The following is an 11782-nucleotide window of genomic DNA, read 5'->3' as shown; positions in this document are numbered from 1 at the left end:
GATGTAATTCTTAGTCCTCACCCATCCTGTTCTGCCAGCTCCACATGACCTGGCCAAACTGTGTTTGCTCAGGTGCAATCCAAGTGAAATTTGGAGCCCATGATAAATCATGAAACAGAAACTTGCTCAAGTCTGAGGGTGTGTCCAATTTTGTCTAATCAGAAGCTAGTTATTAAACCCACCAGACACGGGAGCTGCTCTGGAGCCCTCAGATGCCCCTTGTGCATCTGCAATGAGCCAGGGTGAAGCTGCTCAGACCCCTAGGCCGCTGCAAGGTCTCTGTAAGGGATCCCCAAAGTCAGAAACCCTGTGGCTTTCGGGGGAGAGGGGAGGAGAGGGTCGCTGATTCTCTTATCTTGCCCCATCCTTGGTGATCAAGGGTAAAGGGAAGGGATGTCCTTTGCAAGACTTTGGGAGAGGATACAGTGGTTGGTCTTAACTCTTGGAAACAGAAATCCGCTCCCAGACATCCAAAGCATCTGGCAGAAACTGGTTATTCAAACTTCCAAGTGGGTGTGAACGGGTGCGGTGTAACCAAACGTTTCAGATTCAGTTCCTGACTCTGCACATCCCTTCTCCGCTTCCAACCCCTGGACTTGGACTTCCACTCATGGCTACCAACTTCTGTGACCCAGAAAGGAGCTCCTCTCTCTACAAGGTTGAGTTAGAGGTGTTCAGGGGAAGTTTAGGAAGCACTGCAAGCCTAAGAATCCTGAAGGTTGGGGTCAATCAACTAAATCCCCTTGTGGTAAATTCTATCTGCAGCTGTCACCAAATGCTTCTGTATGGTTGGCATTTTGTCCCTCTGGAGAAGACTGGGTGAGGCAAGGAAGTTGGAGGGAGTCAAGGTTGCTCAAAGGCTTAGACCCAGGTACTTGCAGAACCAGCTCCCGGAGCCTTTGGGGGCGCATGCACTCCTTGCACACTGCCTTGCTGTCCCTAGAGGATCTGACACCTGCCTTGGAGGTGAGAGTCCTGCTGTGAACACTCAACCTGCCCTTTTTTATCCGGTGGCTGATGGGCCTTGAGGGTCACTGACCACAAGGAGAACCTTTCCTCTTGCAGAGCAGTGACCTTGTAGAAGTCCAGGGGAAGACCTTGCCCCCCACTGTGCCTGCTGCTGCAGGCAGAAAGGAGGCTGGGGGGATGGGAGGGGTGGGGGTCTAAGATTGTGAAAGGTCAGGCCTTGGCTTTGCCACTTCCTGGCTCTGTGGCTTTTGTAAAGTCACTATTTAAAATATTTTATGTATTTATATATTTTTGATTAGGTAGGAGATAAATCTCTTAAATTTCATGAGGCTGCTCAGAGCCCTTGCAGTTCTGAAGTTCTGTGATCTGGGAACTTGCAGCCATGCAATCGACAGAAACGTGGCTGCCGCTGCCAGTGCTCATCAAGAAGATCCAATTCTCTGGGAGAATGTTCTAGCTCAGGCCGAACTTGGCGCCGTGCCATTGTCAGATGGGAGGAAAAGAGAAAATTTTAGTTTTGAGATGAGAACAGGAACGATAATCAGTTTATCACCACAAGGTAATTGTGACTAATTAAGGTCTCTTGGAAAGCTGTCCTAGCAAAGGAAAGATGTCCATTTTCATGTTCACCCTGGTGGCTGAGGCCACTTGTGACTTCTTTCCATCTTCATTCAACAAATACTTATCGTAATTCCATTGCATGAAGTCAAGCACCTACTATGTGCTTATCCCTATCACTTATGGATTTTTTTTATTGTGGTAGAATATACATAACAAAAGTTACCATTCTAACCATTTTTTAAGTGTACAGATTAATAACGCAAGGCATATTCACATTGTTGTACAACCAATCTCCAGAACTTTTCATCTTGCTAAACGGAAACTCTACACCCATTAAACAATTCCCTATTTCCCCCTGCCCCAGCCCCTGGCAACCAGCATTCTACTTTCTGTTTCTATGAATTTGACTACTTCAGATACCTCATACAAATGGAATTGTACAGTATTTGTCTTTTTTGCGACTGGCTTATTTCACTTAGCATAATGTCCTCAAGGTTCATCCATGTTGTAGCATGTGTTGGGATTTCCTTCCTTTTTAAAACTAAATAATATCCTATCATTTACTTTTAAAAAGAAAAACTGATTGAAATATTGTTTTTCTGACAAACTGTTGGCCAATGGTGAGGGTCTTGCCTGTCTTAAAGGATAAGTGAGTAATAGCTGAAGGGGAGTTGGGTCCTACACTTTGCTTTTTCCAGGTTGTTCCTCATAACGGCCTTGTGTTAAGGAACGCTTTGGTGTTACTTCTTCCTTCTGCCCAGCAGATGGCAGCATGCTCTGAGCTGGGCCAGCAAATTCCAGTGGGAAAGGGAGCTGAAGCTCCCAGAAAAAGGGCTTGTGACACTTCCGAGTTTCTGCATTGTTGGTGCTGAATCTACCAGTTGAGCTCCCTTTTAAGATATGAAGCAAAAATCTCTGCTTCAACCATCATTTATTAAGAATCTATTATATACTGGGCGCTTTTACGTTGATTTCTTTTTTGTCCTCACAACATTCTTTTCCTTGATTTATAGATAAATGAAACCCACAGAGGTTAAGGGACTTGCCCAAGGTCACACAGCTTCTAAATGGAGGTCCAGGTATTTGAGTTCAAGGCCAGTGTTGTTTCTAGCATATGTAAATATGCAAATACTTACACATTAATATGTAAATTATTTTATGAATCATGTAAAATACATTAGTTTCCTCCCTCTCTCCCTTCCTTCCTTCCTCCCTCCCTCCCTCCCTCCCTCCCTTCCTTCCTTCCTTCCTTCCTCTCTTCTTTCCTTCCTTCCTTCCTTTCTTCTTTCCTTCTACAAATATATTGAGCTCCTCCATGTTACAGACCCCAAGAATCTCTACTCAGATCTTTTCTATTATGGATTGTTAAGGGATTGACTCAGTTACTTGGTAATGGACAGTTTCCCGAGAAGTCTTCCTTTCTGAAAGTCTGCTTAATCCAACATAGCAGGGCTTGAGGATTGGATCCACAAAATTGTAAAGCTGGTTTAAGGAGCCCAGCACATATGACACTCAGTTGTTTTATGGATTCTTTTGAGAAATGCTGTATCATCAGCACTCTTGATGCTTCAGGGGATGGCAGCATGTGGGGGAAAAAGGTCATTGTCACTCTCAGTCAAAGAGGGAGGAGGCAGATTTGGAATGAGAAGTTCAAGAACTACCTTAGCCCAGTTATATCACTTCTATTTCCCATTTTATTATGCAGAAGAGTGATTTATGATGAAAACCTGTGACTAACCAAGTCTAAAAGTGGTCCTTCGATAAGTTTAAAATAAAAATTTTTAGTGGAAGCATAGCAGCATGGTTTAATTGGCAGCATTTTAAACTTCTCTGTAACTGAGAAAAACGCACTTGGAAAGAGGGAGGGCCCATCAGGATACTTGTTGTGATGACAGAACACATTGGTTCATGAAGCTGGAAAGAATTCTGAGTTGAAATAATAGCTGTAGGAACCAGGACCCTAGGGCCTAGAACTAGGGACTCTGCCACCGAGATGTTGGTATGTAAAATAATGGTGTGCCTTATATTCAGTGATGTCCTAAGTTGGATGATATATACTATGTGCCAAGCTTTGCTCTGGTGCTGGGAAACCCTAGTTTGTGCAGGTTGACTGTGGAGAAAGTCCTTTACATGCCATTCAGGAACCTATATGACAACCACTTTTCCATTATCAACTGAGGCTTCCAAGGTTGCCCTGGAGTTGCAGTCTTCAGCCACCCATAATGATTTTCATTGTGCCTGGAAGTGGCCCAGAGCACTTCTGTTCTCATTTAATTGGCTGAAACTCAGTCACGTGGCCAGATTCCCCTGCAGGGGAGTCTGGGAAATGTAGTCTGACGGAGTGCCCAGGAAAAAACCCGGTAACTATCCATGCTGATCAGCTGCCAGCTGTTTGCACCACACACTGTAAGCAACACTGTGGAGGTAGGGGGGAGTCCCAGCAGCCCAGAGTCTCCCCTGCAAAAGAAAACCACCAACCTGCGCGTCCTGCCACTGTCTCTCTGGGGATGTTGTCCTGAATATCAAAACATATCATCAAGTAGGAAGATGTTCGTGTTAGCCAACATCCCCGTGGCAGGGTCCCCAGTTCTAGGCCCTAGAGTCCTGGTTCAGAGCATTAGCCCCATGGGAAACGAGGTTTTACTAGTTAATGGAACCTGTGGTGCGTATCCTAAACCTTGAGTCTCTGCTTGAGATATTTTTGGGAAGAAGAGATTTTTTAGAATTGCTTATAAAATCCCATCACTGAGCACTGCTGATTCCGCCATTCCACATGCTCAGGCGGCTGGAGGGGACTGGTTTGTTTGCTCAGTACAGTATGTGCTAGACTGGGAATGCAGGACTCCAGCCTCCAGGACACAGACCAGAGCAATGGTGCATAGGCAATTGGACGGCTTGTGGAAGAGTTCAGGTGTTACCAATTACAAGCTACTATGTGACTTGGGCAAACCACTTAACATTTCCAGCTATTGGATTCCTCATTGTAAGTGTGCATTCCTCAAAGGTAAATGTAGCCGTAATACCTGCCCTTACTACCTCACAGGTTGTTGAGAGGATCCAGACAGCTGAAGTTAGGGGAGAACCTTGTGAATGGTAAAGCTTTTTACGAACACTATATTGTGTTGACAATGAGAGCACAGCGATCGCATGAACCCTCCTTGAGTGAATCATGCTGGTCTTGCTCAGACTCACAACATCTGATTTGATATTTCTAAGCCACTTGTTTAAAAGCTTTTCCCTCTCCTTTCCAGGCACACACGCACACATACACACACACTCACACTCACATATTGGAGCTTGTTCTGTTTGGTATTCAGAGTAAAGCCTGTAAGTCAGGGCTGAGGCCTATTAATGGGAGATTGTGGGGACAGAGTCCCAGAGAGCAGTTTCCAGGCTCTCGGCCTCACATGGAAAGGTGCTGGCTTGGGTAGTAGATGGCCATCAGTTGTGGTTAGTTGGCCGTCAGCTGTAACCAGTTAGCCAATTAGCTACTGATATAACTGCCGTGGCTGTGTTGGTTGGTCAGTCGGTCGGTTGGCAGGCAGAGAAGTGGACAGCAGGTTGCAGGTGGTGTGGATCCTGTCTCCCGTGAGACTAGGGTAGTGGTATGACTCCCCCATCTATGGCTCCGTGGGTGTTCCTTTTTGGCCTAACCATGTCCTGCATTCTTATGTGAGGAGCAGGAGCTGAGACCCCGCAGGCTGCCTTGCATGACAAATGGTGCAGTGAGCAGGGTCCCCCGCATGACAGAGATCTTCAGGAAAAGGAGAAAGCTGGGGCAGGAGGGTGGGAGTGATATGGCTGCCCTCTCACCCTGTGTAGCAACTGAATGCATTGTGTTGTTAGCAGCAGTCTGGCAGTGGCTGGCGGTGCCAGGAGGAACCCCCCCCACCCCCCCGTGCTGGGTGCTGTGGCACACAGCTCTGTCTTCCCTCCTCAGGCCAGCTTTGTGGGCTGGGTCCTTTCTGACTCTCTACCTCTCTTCACATGAACCACTTCTGTCATTCACTGAATCCTGGGACACATTCCCGAGTTCCAGGCCTTTTAGGCCGTCCCGTCTCCTCTTGTTCCTCTAACAGCTCCTAGAGTGAAGAGAGGTTGGGAACAAGATGCATTCTCCCCATTTTAGAACTATGCAAATTATGGCAGAGAGTGAAAAAGATTTCTTCAGCCAAAGAGGTGGCTGGGCAGTACCAGAAGAACGCACTTGGAAAGAGGGAGGGCTCCTCAAGACACTTCTGGTTGTGATGAGAGAACACACTGGCTTATGAGACTGGGAAGGACTCGGAAAGTATTAGCCACGGGAACCAGGACCCTAGGGCCTAGAACTGGGGACCCTGCCATGGGGATGTTGGCTCTCTCTCTGCTTATCTTTGCTTCTATTTGTGTGTTGACCTTGCTCTCTCCCACTGCAAATCTCTGGAGAGGAAATGGCTGCTGGCAGCCCCTGCTTAGAACCCCAGAGGAAACAGAGAGCTCCTTTCTTGAGGTTCCCTGTATTCATCCCAAGGAATGAATTGGTCCTGCAGCCCAGGTCAGATGCCCACCACTTGGTTGAATCACTGTCGTGGGTGGGGACAATGTCAGATCTATAATTGCCCAGGCAATCCACCAGTACGAAGCGGGTGGGAAGAACATGTGCAGAGGATGGATGCGGAGGACTGTGTGTGTGTGTGTGTGTGTGTGTGTGTGTGTGTGTGTGTGCTTGTGCAATCTGCTGGGACTGTTTGCATCACCGGCTGAGCAAGGTTGAGGAGCAGCGAGCGGCAGGACCACATCCACCCTGGGCCCCAGCAGCTTCCTGAAGGCTGGGTCAGCAACAGTTGTCATGGCAACAGCCTGATGGGAGGTGCTTAAGGAAAAGAGTGAGGCTGGAATGTTTTGACTGATATTTGCCTGTAGATGAGTCCTCTCTCGATAAGAGCCAAAGAAAGACAAAGCCCAGTTATTTGGGTCTGTCTCACTCTGAGTAGAAGGGTGTGGGGTTGAGTTCAGGTTTCCATCCCTGAGGGTGCAGGGCAGGGCTGGCACTAGCTCTGCCATCACAGGGGAGTTGAGCAGAGACAAAGCCTTGGGGGCTTCACAGGATAACTAATACTGAGAAAACTTCCAGAAACTCCACCAGTGCTCCCGATGCCACAGGAAAGATACACTATCCTTTTCTCTCATCTGCTTTGTGAGGAAAAATGCAGCGAAGGGTCCTCCAGAGTAATCTGGGCTCTTAGTGCAGACTGTGGAGGTGGAACTCAGGAGAGGCCACCAGGTCCCTGCTTCCCTTATATCTCTCTTCTACGCACCCTGTGGTCCAGGGCACCCGACACCCTTCCTCAGAAATCCCTCAGCTCCGTGCAGGGGTCCTTATCTTTCCTTCTATAGCTGAACAGATCTTCCTATATTCAGTGAGGTGACACCCCTCACCCCAGATCCACCCTCAGAATTCGAAAACAGAATAAGAAAAAACAAAACACCCTTTCACTATTGAATGTTGTGCTAATTATTTCTTTTGAAACTGTCTCTCCCCACCCTCCTCCACCCCAAAAAAGGTTGGCAATATTAGCACAGATCCTGGCACTCCTAATGCCTGTGGAACTGATTCACTGTAGCACAAGTGAGAAGGTCCATTTGAAGAGGTGACCTTCAAAGAGGGATTCACAGCAAAGTGACAGTGGAAAGGAACATCCTTCTGGGGTGGGGGGGGGGAAGGGTGTCAGCATGTGGAATGGGTAGAATTTGAAAATGCATCCACTCTTCTAAGATAAATTAAAATCATCATCATTATCATCATCATCCAGCATTTTGGTCATTCAAACTACAGATAGTAGTAAAGCTTGCTTGAATCTTTGTGGGTGGACTATGGGTTTAAAAATGTTAAGAATCAGGGCCTAAGATTGTTTTCTGTAAATTCCTTGGTTTGGAGGGGATGGAGTCTCCCCTGAAGGTAGAGTTAGTCCTTGGGACAGTGACCACAGCTCAGCCAATCACAGAAGGGACTGCTGCTCCCCGGGGCTGGAAGCCTGGGGCAGGGTGGTGTGGTTCTTGCAAATTTAGCTCATGGTTAAGTCTTATGAAAAAAGCCGATGTCCAATGTGTGAACACCACCAGGTAAAGTGCGATATAACTTGCTGTACATTTTCTTGGCAGAATGGTTCATGGAGGACAGAAAAAGGAGAAGCTCAGGACTGACAGGAGAGTGACTGTTCCTATACAAATGAGGATTCAGGATTCCCAAGACACCCAGAGAGAAAGAGACTGGATGAGAGAGGTATGGGAGGCCATCACCATGCCATTGTGATGGAGTAACAGGTGATGTCCTGTGAGGTTGCCCAGTACCGTCTGGTTTCATTCCTTTTACAAGCAAACCTTCTGGTCTCTCACTGTGTCCCTTGTGTGGATTTATGCCGCACTACAAGGATGTGTGCTCTGTGCACGTGAAGGGGTGTGTTTCCATTGTGAAGAATGCACTGGCATCTGGACTGGGGGCCTGACTGACATGAACCTCTTTCCAGGGTGTATCCGTTTCTGACAGGGTTTTGGGGACCGCAGAATCAAGGACCGGGCTGGCAGTCATGGTAACTCCACCCAGGTATGGAGGGTGTGAGACGCCTGATTGGTGGAGGCTGTGAGTTCTCCTAAAACAAGCCTACTAACCACATACAACCATCTACCTGCAGTGGTGCACCTGTTTGAGGTTGTCTACCATGGCGTGTTGTTCCTCAGGGTGCTGTAGGAGTGTGTGTTGTTCCCAACAAGCATTCAGGCAGCTTGAGGCAGGGACTGTATTTCATACACTGTGTGCCCCTCCAGGGAGCCTGCTGCAGCCAGGATATGCTCACTGTCCATCTCCAGTCCAGTGAGGGCTTACTGAATCAGGCACTGGTGGCCCCAACAATGATAACCAGTATTATGAGGCCCCTTGCTATTGATAACATACTTTCACCTCCATTGCCTCAGCTTACCCCCAGGGCTGGTGCTTTTACAGTTTCCATTTTAAAGATGAAGAAACGGAGGTCAGAGAGTGCTGACTTCTAGAGAAGCTTGCAGTCCTAGCCTGCCTAGCCCTGCCCACTCTTCTCGCCCATCCCTAGGTAATAGGATGATGCCAGGAGTGATGAGTGCCTAGAGGAGGTGATGCTCTAGGCCTGTGTGGTGGAGAGGTGGGCCTCCTCGGGCTCTTCTCCATGCCTGAGACATCTCTCCCGGAGTGAGCGTGAGGTATGTGGATTGGACCTGCTCTGCCTAGATCTTGGACAGATATTCTTGCTCACTCTTTCTTGGCATGTTTTTTCTGGGACTCACCTTTCCTTACTATGGGAGTGTTAAGTACTTTCAGATTCAGGAGAAAAGAAAAATAGACTCCTTAAGTGAGTCCTCAGCCTACATCAAGGGGTCCCTTACATGGGGCAGCCTGGTCCACCAGTGCAAACAGGCCTCAGTAATGGAGTTTGCATTTGTCTGCCCTCTGCTAGGATAGGGTTGGGAGGGTACAGAGTCTCTGGACAGGTACCATTATCCTGTCCTTACCCTGCTCAGGCCAGGCACTAGTGACCTGCTCCAAGATCCCATTGCCACAAAAGGTAGAACTGGGGCCGGAACTCAGCCCTTGGACTCGAGTCCCCAGCTCTTTCCTTCCACCTCTTCTAGTCTTGACACGATGCCAAGGCAAGATGGCGGGGGGGTGTTTCTGCAGCCTTGGACATTCCGAGAGGAGCTTTGCACACTGATTCTGGGTTTTTATTTGGGTTCACATTTCCATGGATGAGCTCCACACTGAATTGTTACTCTCCTGCAGCTGCCCTGGGAGGTAGGGTGGCCTGTCACCCAAGGCAGCTCCTGTAATCTGACCACAGCTCTTCCCCCAGAACCTATTACCCAGCCTACGATGAAGTCTTTAGGTGCTTCTAAGACTGCTCGAAGGAGAAAATTGTTCTATATCTAACTTTCCTTCCCCCTTCTCTCCCTCATTCCCTATCCTGATTCCCTTTTATCCTTCCCTCCTTCTTTGCTCCCATCCATTCACTCAAGTCTGAGCAGATGCATCCCGATGGCATGCTACCTACATTTCCTGTAGGATAGGAGCATCAGAAACCAAATACTTCCCCTGAGCCATGAGCCACACTGAATTATTCATAAACCAAATCCATTGCAAATTTCAGAGGGATTTTTCTTCAAGGTTGTGGTTGTGAGGCTATGGGTGAAAGGATTAATGAACACACCTAAAATTCATGAAGGTTGGAAATGCCATCAGAAATCAGACAGCCCAGGGGTCTCCATTTCATGAAGCCCTAGGTCAAGCGCAATGAAGAAAAATTCTCTGCGCAGAGATTCACATAGAGCCTTGTCCTTGGGTGGATGGACCGCTGGTTTCTCTGAACTCTTCAATCTGTGGATTGATGGATTAAGCACACCAGCAGATAGGTGGGCTTCACCCAACCTCTACACCTGTGTGGAATCTGTCTCCCCCTCAGCTGGACCATTCAGAAGGGGACCAGGGTACCATAGTTTTCTGACAGAGACACTGGCTGTAGATAGATGGTGAGCAACCCATCCCTGAAAATGTTCGAGTTGGTAACGAGGAGCAACCATCAGGTGTGCTGTGGAAGGGGCTGCTGTGGGTACGGCTGGACTAGGTGTCTCTGATCATCATTCAGAGCCATCCTGTGGATGAGTTTGGGGGGCACGATTATCCTTACATCTGAGCATCTTGAGATTCTAGAATTCAACTAGTAGAGTTCATTTGGTCTGAAAGCAAAATCTGAACTTTGATTCTCCTAGGTTCAAAAACAATTGGCTTTATCAGATGTTGCTTCTTCCATGCACCTGCCAACTGTTGCCAATCCCGTTCCTGCCTCCTAGTCTTCATTTCCTTCCTGCAGTGCCCCACTGTGGGCACCATTCTGCTGGTGACTCCTGGAGTCTCCCATCACCTTCTCCCATAGTCTCCTCTTACCCGCTAGGTGTCGTTACAGAGAGGAAGTGTAGCCTCATGGAGAGACCAGTGGGACTGGAGCTGGGTGGACTTAGATTAATGTCTTGCTTCACCATTACAACTGTGTGACCTTGGAAAAAATCACCTAATCTCTCTGAACTTCACTTTCCTCTTATGTAAAATGAAAATGATAACATTCCTTATTTACAGGGTTATGAGATTTAAATGAAATAATATAGGTAAAGTACTTAGTATAGTGCATAGTACATCCCTCCCCAAATCCACTGTACTCTCTTTTGCCTCTTGCCCTTGACTGTGGTACAAGCTATTCCATAGATCATCCTCTCCCTGCTGTGATAGAGACTTCTAATTGTCCACCAGTGTCCATCCTCCCCTCTTATTATTAGCTTGATATATGGCTACTTAGCCAAAGACTATATTCTCTCACCTCCCTGGCAGCCAGGAGTGGCTATCTGACTAAGTTCTGGCTGGCGGGATGAAAGCAGAAGTAATGTATGCAACTGCTACAAGAGGAAATTGTTGGCCTGCCTTCTCGTCTTTTTTCCTGGAATGTGGAAGTGGTGCTGGTGGGTTAGCTTTGATTACGCAAATGAGGAAAACATCCTAGAAACAGGTAAGAAGGCTGCTGGGCCATGGGCAACCTCATGCTCTGGGACAATCTACCCAGCCTGGACCACCCGTCTGCCTATGGACTATTAGGCAAGAGAGAAAGAAGCCTCTTGTCAGCCTTCTGCTTATCCATCAGCACTCGTCTTACACATTACTTTCCCTAGAAAGCTGTCTCTGACCCTCCCGGGACAAGCACTGCCTGTGGGCTTTCACCTATGTCCTCACCTATCAGAGGGTCCTGTCTGCAACCCTCACCAGACTGGCAATGCCTTAGGCAGGGACCACAATCTCACCTGCCTTCTTTTCTCAGGATCTGGAATACTGTAGACACTTAGTGAATGTTGAATAAATAAATGGTAGTAACACTCACTTGTAAACCGCCTTGGTTCTTGCCTAAAGAAATCTTAAGCATGTCCATCTGCTTAATCCCAAGCAAAAACTGAAGAACAATTCCCGTTCTTCTCTCCCTTCTTCCAGACACACCCAAGGCTTTCTTCTACATCGAGTCTGCCAGGCCAGGCCCCAAAAGAAGGGCTCCCCAAAGGGGCTTGTTGTCTATGGCCAAAGCACAGCCCAATGCCAGACCCCAGTCCACAGGAGTGTATCCGGTAAGACCCCTGTTGTCAGGGGAACTCCACCCTAACGTGAGACCTGGTAGTGTTTTGATTAGGTCTGTGAGGTATAGCAGGACGTATC

This window comes from Rhinolophus sinicus, linkage group LG03 (assembly GCF_036562045.2).
Source record: "Rhinolophus sinicus isolate RSC01 linkage group LG03, ASM3656204v1, whole genome shotgun sequence".
Lineage (NCBI taxonomy): Eukaryota > Metazoa > Chordata > Mammalia > Chiroptera > Rhinolophidae > Rhinolophus > Rhinolophus sinicus.
This window is presented reverse-complemented; position numbering follows the sequence as displayed.